Below are 8,912 nucleotides of genomic sequence, written 5' to 3' on the forward strand. Positions count from 1 at the left end.
TTCACAAAGTCATCAGTCAAAATTTCCTGCTAGTTAAGAGCATAATCTTCATCGCTTCCCTTCCACCTTTACCCCCCGAGGGAAAATTATGTTCCAATCAAGGGACAGCTGAGCGGAGAGTTTGATTTGAAAGTTGTAAAAGGCAATGTGATATCGCAACTTAGCAGCTATTTGTCTATAAATAACTTAATAGGAATGTGTAGTTGATAGATATAAAGACATTTTTCTCATGTAACCGAACAGCAGCCTTATTAAAGTTCCATCTGGCTAACTATCTGCGCACAGTGTTATCCTCAGTATAGTCCAACTGCCATGTTCCTTCCTACTCAGACAAATACTCATAATATGAGCATCCTTGTTTTTAAATGATTGACTCTCATGGGACTCTTAGACATCCAACAAACATCCCCATTGTTGGGTGATATATATATATATATATTCTCCCCCCAAAATACCTAAGGGAGATAGCAGACCAAAACACAAAATTGTATGAGTAATGCTCATTATTACATGCTTATTCAGATTTTACAAAGCAAACTGGAAGTCCTTTATTGAGCACAGAGCAAAGTGTTCCAAACTCCTCCAACACAATTGGGTTTAATGTGCTGGACGGCTGAAACAAAATCTCTATGCTCTATCATCTATAGCTATTATTGTACCGGTAAACACTATACCTATGAAATGACTTTAATAGTGTAATCCAACACATGTGGGAGTCGCTATAAAACATATTCTTTAGAATGTTGTACCTTCCCCCCCCCATCATATAAGATGTTATGTTCAAAAACACCCAAAGTCTAATTGCAAAAGGCAAATGACTAAGTTATAACAGAATATGCAATATGTGCTTCTTTTCTTAGAGGCTGATTAGTGTCACATAACGAGCTGAAGGAAGAATGCAGCACAAATGTAGATATTTATTTAGGGACCCTGCAAAAAAAACTTTAAAAACCGGTGGCGTCTACAGTATGTACTTCTTTTCAATGTGTGCAGTAAGCAAAACAAATATTTTATTATCTGGCATATTTGGAACAAACAGGTGTTAAAAAAGGCAAAGCAGTAGTGATGTCCAAGATGCTACGGACTACAATGATCTCAATATATGCACCAAAAATTTGTCTTAACGGCGTCAAAATTGTACAAAGTCTGTTTATATTAGAACTGCGTAAGTTGCTACATATCAACAACATTTGTTTTCTGATGCAGCACAGGTGTTTCATTATACACATTACCAAAATGTTACATTTTCACAGTATGGCTATTATAAAATGTATTAAGCTGATCACTGATATTTACATATACTATAAAAAAAATACACAATTCTGTTTACATTTCATTTTGGGGCGAGCAGGTATAGAATAGGATGGAATGCGTCAGATGTCATTTCAGACAGCGAACTAATAATTTATAGAGGCATATCATTTATAAATGCCTCCATAAATACCACGCAATGTTGTATTAAGGTTTGTAATACTTTTTTTTTTAGTGCCTGACGCCAAAAAATGACATCTCCTGTTACGACACAAACCCTAGTATTTTTTTTTTTTTTAAGAGAAATCTTCTTGAAAAAGTAAAAAATAACACAGTAAGATACGAGGTCAGTAGGAGAAAAATAGGGCACTCCAATGTATCTACAGAGCTGACCACAAAAGCCTTATGAATAAACTTAGCCACGTACTCCGAGAAAGAAGGTCGATGTGGAACATGGGACTTGGGACAGGTAACACGGGTATAAGAAGGGTAATCAATGTGGGCATTTCTGGGGTAAAATGAATCTCAAAATACACTGAATTCCCAAAACAAAAAGAACAGAAGAAAAAAGAATAAGATACAACTAGGTATTAAAGAAAAGCCAAGATTCAAATAGGTTCTTCGCCTGCAAATTCACTAAGGAAATGGGCAGGCTGGCTACACCAAATAGTCCTGATCTTTTTATCTGCAGCCAGTTCCCATGTTCCTATAGGCAGGTTTCAGGAGCCGAGTTATACAAAAAGTATGGTGTTATAGGCAGCACTCCGAGTAAAACAAAAAAACAGTAAAACGTCAGGTGCAGGGGAACAAAGGGAGGGACCCTAGACCTTCCCAAAACTAGTACAGGAAATTGGTGGGTGTTTCCCAGCACTCAAAAACAAGGAACAAGAATAAATACATGTCAACATGATGATTTAACACTGAGATATGCCAAAATAATGAATTGGTATTATAACAAAACACTAGTATGCAGTATATACAGTGAATAGATGCTACAAGGCTACATACATCTAGGGATATAACATATAAACAGAAATATTGGCCAAAGGGTTTAGCTAAATAACCAAGTAATTATTATTATTATTATTGAAGTATTTAAACTTTATACTTATTACCACATACTGCTGCGGCCGAGTTTATTCGAGCATATGCCCGTTCTCGGCCGCAGCAGTAACCTGGCGCGCGCCGGAGGGTGCCGGGCGCGCGCCGAAGCAGCGGAGGAGCGCCCTCCGATCGGGGCTTTCTTCCTCCCGCTGCCGGGTCCGCCGGGTCCCCCGGAACCCCCTGCCGCCGTCCCCCACATCGCGGGACACCACGGCTCCCTCGGGGAGCCCTGGACGCGCGTGCAGGGGGCGCAGGCACCCGATGACGCGTGACCGCGCATCGGTGACGCGCGGCACGCCGAGGGGATGCCACTAGCAAGCCGGGAAATCTCCCGGCTTGCGGAAACGGCCGCACTTCAATAAAACGTGTCGCCAGTGTATGTTTTGTTAATTGGATGTAGCATTGGGCACCCCAGTCTTTTGTTGTAACCATAAATATGCCTAATTATAATACGAATTCTTTATTTTGACATATCTCAGTGTTGAATTATCATTTTGACATTTATTTATCCGTGTTCCTTTTTTTTGAGTGCTGGGAACACCCACCAATTTCCAGGACCCGCGTTATATACACAGCAGGATGCTTCTTTGTGTTGCACTGAGAAAGCTAAGAGGACAATACTTTCCAAAGTGATTTACGGCTCATTGGCAGCCTGGATTCCATGGCACGGCCAATACAACATATACAGTAGTAACCTTGTGTCACATGAAGCTTATCTTATTTCAAAATAGTTGCAGAATTCATTCTCCCCATCAGTTAAAGGGGCAATCCCCCCTAGGACCAAAGTGAACTCATTCCAGTGATGTGTTTAAGGTCTCATCTGGGGGACAAATACATTTTTTACCCAAATCTGACGCCTATAATATTTGGAATTTATTTTTTTAAAGTGAGACTTGGGAGGGGGTGGGATTTCCTCTGGCTGCTCCCTTTTTATGTGATGTCACTGTGTGATGTCACTGTGTGAGCAGCGAGTGCTTGTACAGCCAGAGTTCCCCCTTCCCCACCTCCCCTTATCTTTATTGGTTCCCTGATAAAGTCAGGGGGTGAGGGGGATGAGGGGAAAGAAAACAGGATTGACAGACTACAGTATGTGGGATTGCACTTTGCCATTGGCTGCTAGTGGCTTGGAAATGAACATCATTGGACAGCAAACTTCTAAAAGGAGCTCAAACATTCATGTGCATTTCTTGTAGTGAATTGTAAGCTGTTCAGCACAGAAATTCACGCCTCTTGCTGTTTGAATCCACGAGCGGAGCAGTGTATATATTGTTGAGTATACCTATTCTATTCCAGCAGTGTTTGTCATTTCACTGGTACAGCATTCAGTATACTGTTGGTATCTTATACTATATTAGTGAAAGCACTGTATGCCTGCCTGCCTGCCTGCCTGCCTGGATGTCCGGTGTCCCTAGGGGAAATCTCATTGGTCCCTTGGTCCGCCCCCGCACACCTCTCATTGGCCTGAGGCGGAGTGACGGGCCAAAGGACACACAGGGACAGACACAGGGACACACACACACAGGGACACACACACACAGGGACACACACACACACACAGGGACACACACACACAGGGACACACACACACAGGGACACACACACACACAGGGACACACACACACAGGGACACACACACACAGGGACACACACACACAGGGACACACACACACAGGGACACACACACACAGGGACACACACACACACAGGGACACACACACACAGGGACACACACTCTCCCCCATCAGTTGGACCGCAGCTCACCTTCCACACCCCCCCCCTCCTCTCCCGGTGCCCCTCCTCTCCCGGTGCCCCTCCTCTCCCGGTGCCCCTCACTCTCTCCCCCCTCCCCACCTCACCCAAATCCCCACGCTCCGCAACATCCCCAGCCGCACCATCACCCTCACCGTGCGCCGCGGAGGAAGCGCGGCCCTCCTGCTCAGCAGCAAACTCCAGGCTCCTCCCCCCTCGCGGCGCGGCCCTCCTGCTCTCCCCCTCACGTGCGCCACTACCGGAGAGGGGAAGCGGCGCGGGACTCCCCATCACGTGCGCCGCTACCGGAGAGGGGAAGCGGCGTGGGACTCCCCATCACGTGCGCCGCTACCGGAGAGGGGAAGCGCGGCGCGGGACTCCCCATCACGTGCGCCGCTACCGGAGAGGGGAAGCGCGGCGCGGGACTCCCCATCACGTGCGCCGCTACCGGAGAGGGGAAGCGCGGCGCGGGACTCCCCATCACGTGCGCCGCTACCGGAGAGGGGAAGCGCGGCGCGGGACTCCCCATCACGTGCCCCGCTACCGGAGAGGGGAAGCGCGGCGCGGGACTCCCCATCACGTGCCCCGCTACCGGAGAGGGGAAGCGGCGCGGGACTCCCCCTCACGTGCGCCGCTACCGGAGAGGGGAAGCACGGCGCAAGACTCCTGCCACTCTTGCCCCCCCCCCCAGCTTCCCGAACTCACCTCCTGCCCCAGGCAGATGCCACGGGGTCAAGGTAAGTCACATACCGTCTCCCACCCACGCACTGTCACCCAGTCACCCACACACTCACCCACCCAGTCACTTTCACCCACCCACCCAGTCACCCACCCACTCACTCAGTCACCCACTCAGTCACCCACCCACTCAGTAACCCACCCACCCACTCACTTAGTCACCCAAATACTCACTTAGTCACCCACCCACTCACTCAGTCACCCACCCACTCACTCAGTCACCCACTCACTCAGTCACCCACCCACTCACTTAGTCACCCACCCACTCACTCAGTCACCCACCCACTCAGTCACCCACCCACCCAGTCACCCACCCAGTCACTTTCACCCAGTCACCCACTTTCACCCAGTCACCCACCCACCCACTCAGTCACCCACCCACCCACTCAGTCACCCACCCACCCACTCAGTCACCCACCCACTCAGTCACCCACTCACTCAGTCACCAACTCAGTCAGTCACCCACCCACTCAGTCACCCACCCACTCACTTAGTCACCCACCCACTCACTCAGTCACCCACCCACCCACTCAGTCACCCACCCACCCAGTCACTTTCACCCAGTCACCCACTTTCACCCAGTCACCCACTTTCACCCAGTCACCCACCCACCCACTCAGTCACCCACCCACTCAGTCACCCACCCACCCACTCAGTCACCCACTCACTCAGTCACCCACCCACTCAGCCAGTCACCCACCCATTCAATCACCCAGTCAGTCAGTCACCCAGTCACCCACCCATTCAGTCAGTCAGTCACCCACTCACCCACCCAGTCACCCACTCACCCACTCAGTCACCCACCCACCCACTCAGTCACCCACTCACTCAGTCACCCACTCACTCAGTCACCCACCCACTCAGTCACCCACCCACTCAGTCACCCACCCACTCAGTCAGTCACCCACCCACCCACTCAGTCACCCATTCAGTCAGTCACCCAGTCACCCACCCATTCAGTCAGTCAGTCACCCACTCACCCACCCAGTCAGTCACCCACCCAGTCAGTCACCCACTCACCCACCCAGTCAGTCACCCACTCACCCACCCAGTCAGTCACCCACTCACCCACCCAGTCAGTCACCCACTCACCCACCCAGTCAGTCACCCACTCACCCACCCAGTCAGTCACCCACTCACCCACCCAGTCAGTCACCCACCCACTCAGTCACCCACCCAGTCAGTCACCCACCCACTCAGTCAGTCACCCACCCACCCACTCAGTCACCCATTCAGTCAGTCACCCAGTCACCCACCCATTCAGTCAGTCAGTCACCCACTCACCCACCCAGTCAGTCACCCACCCAGTCAGTCACCCACTCACCCACCCAGTCAGTCACCCACTCACCCACCCAGTCAGTCACCCACTCACCCACCCAGTCAGTCACCCACTCACCCACCCAGTCAGTCACCCACTCACCCACCCAGTCAGTCTCCCACTCACCCACCCAGTCAGTCTCCCACTCACCCACCCAGTCAGTCTCCCACTCACCCACCCAGTCAGTCTCCCACTCACCCACCCAGTCAGTCACCCACCGACCCAACTCACCCACCCAACCACCGACCCAAAGTCACCCACCGACCCAAAGTCACCCACCGACCCAAAGTCACCCACCCACCGACCCAAAGTCACACACCCACCAACCCAAAGTCACACACCCACCGACCCAAAGTCAAACCGACCCAAAGTCACCCACCCACCGACCCAAAGTCACCCACCCACCGACCCAAGTCACCCACCCACCGACCCAAAGTCACCCACCCACCGACCCAAAGTCAAACCGACCCAAAGTCACCCACCCACTCAGTCACCCACCCACTCAGTCAAGTGTCACCCACCCACCAGTCACCCACACACTCAGTCACCCACCTAGCTGTCAAGGGGGGGGGTAGCCTAACCCTGTCGTACGCCCCCCCCAAAATTACATCCCGGGCAACGCCGGGTCTCTCAGCTAGTTTTATATGAATAACATCAATGCTGCTACTAAACGTTAAAATGTATCATAACAGATATTTCCTTTATTCTATTCGGGGGCAAGTTTGTCTACAAGATTTCGATACGAGGCGTTATTTGCTCTGGTATACAGCGCTGTACTTTGCAGGCACAATGGTTCCCTGATCTGGGGAGCTTACAATCTAATGCTGCTCCCTCCGCCACAGAGAGATAAAGTGACTTGCCCAAGGAAGGACAGGGGGAGCCGATACAAGTTCACACTCTTTAAAAGCAATGCCATTACCCCCGAGGTGCTCCTCCTGTCCAGGTATTTCTATATCACTGCAAATCGTTTCAGTTCACCCCACAAAAAGGGATTTTCTTATCAAAGATACTGCTTTACATCAGTCTCACACACCCCGCGGGCGTCTGTTCCCCACCGGTAACAATGAAGTAGAAAATTCTGGCTCCCCTGCAGAAACCTTTCGTAGGAGCCAGGGATATCCCTGGCAGATGCCGAATGCCAACAGATTACAGAGAGGCTGCAATGAAACTTCTTGGGCCTCTGTCCTGTCAGTAGAAGAATTGTTACGCAGGTAAAGTCATTCTCATATACAGCAGCACGTTCATTTTCTGCAATGGTCCAAGGCAGACAAATCATTGTCAGATATCTCATACTTTCCCAGCACCCTCAAAGTCCATTGGCTTATCACTGAACCCCTTCAATGCCACTGCCATGTATTGCAGAGCACCGCTGGGTCTGAAGGGGTTAATGGCCACTTCCTCTTGTAACACCGTATCATTTTTTTGGGAGAACTGATCTACATATTCCAGCGCAGGACATACTATTGAGGAAAAAGTGCCCAGTGACTGTGGTTGAGTTGGTAACGTGAGACATCAATTTGGGAGCCAAAAAATACAGGATGATGGAATAATAAAACAGAATTGCCTTTTAATTTATAAGCTGCTGAGGTTGATGCATGGCATGGGAGCTGGGAAAGGCCAACTGTGTGACCGACTGAGACTGGTAACAATCCGGCCGTCTATGTGAAACATTTCGCAAATGAAGAGGCCAAGGGTGGCCACTGAGGTGTGTCTTGGCCAGTGTCGTTGGGGTGTCCCTTTGAGGGTTTCCCCAAGGTGACGTTAGCCAAATGTGAGCCTTAAAGCTGCAACGCCGCTCAGGCTTCTATTTTTATTCTACATATTTTAATGTGGGTGACCCAACGGTGTCCCAGGTTGGCATTGTCTATTAAAAAGAAGGCTTGGTAAACTAACCAACATGAAGGCATATTCCCTGCGCTCACTGCAGAGGTAATGCGGCAGGACTATTTTCTGGAGCACAGGGAACAGACCCCCACATAGGCCCTTATTTAATATGCTATGAAACGGCATTCCCTGTGCTGGACAAGATAGTTGGACTTTTCATTTGAAGGGAAATGAATTATTCTCCAGCACTTGGGAAGCTGCTTCTCAACATAAAGTGGCCACAGGGGATTCAGTACACTCGGTTAGCCTATAAAACGCGATGTCAACCACCGTTAATCATACTGAACTATTCACTACAGCAACTAACCAAACCCTGGAGTTACTGAGAGAGAGACCAAATAGATGGACTTATGCTCCACGTGAGGATATTCCTCTGAACACACCCGAGCTACCTGGGTAATATGCAAATAAGGGTGGGTTACCGTGTTGGTTCTTTCTTCCATGTAGTAACAAAGGAGAGAGAGGGAGGGGGGGTTGTGATACCTTTTATTGGACCAACAAGTAGTTGATCTGTTACAAGCTTTCTAACCTCTCGGGGTCCTTCTTCAGAGAAATATACTAATTTCAATATCAATGGAGGGTCTCTGTCCTGAAATAACGTGATGTTAACGCTTTGCTAATAAGCTCAATTGCAGCTGTTGTTTGGCATATAATTACTCTAGTGAGTAAGGCGTTAACTCTGGGAAAATATCGCTGTTCCAGTTTTATGTAACGTCGCGTTATTTGGCCCGGTTTAATGGCGCTTGCGACGTGTGAGTTTAGAACGGAAGGACTTTTCGCGATCTCTTCGTGCAATCCCATAGCGCTGGAACCAGAAGAAATCTAGTTTCTATGTCCACTTTTGTTAAGAATTAGGTGTTGTTTTTTT

The sequence above is a fragment of the Ascaphus truei genome, chromosome 11, assembly GCF_040206685.1.
Source record: "Ascaphus truei isolate aAscTru1 chromosome 11, aAscTru1.hap1, whole genome shotgun sequence".
NCBI classification, from domain to species: Eukaryota; Metazoa; Chordata; class Amphibia; order Anura; family Ascaphidae; genus Ascaphus; species Ascaphus truei.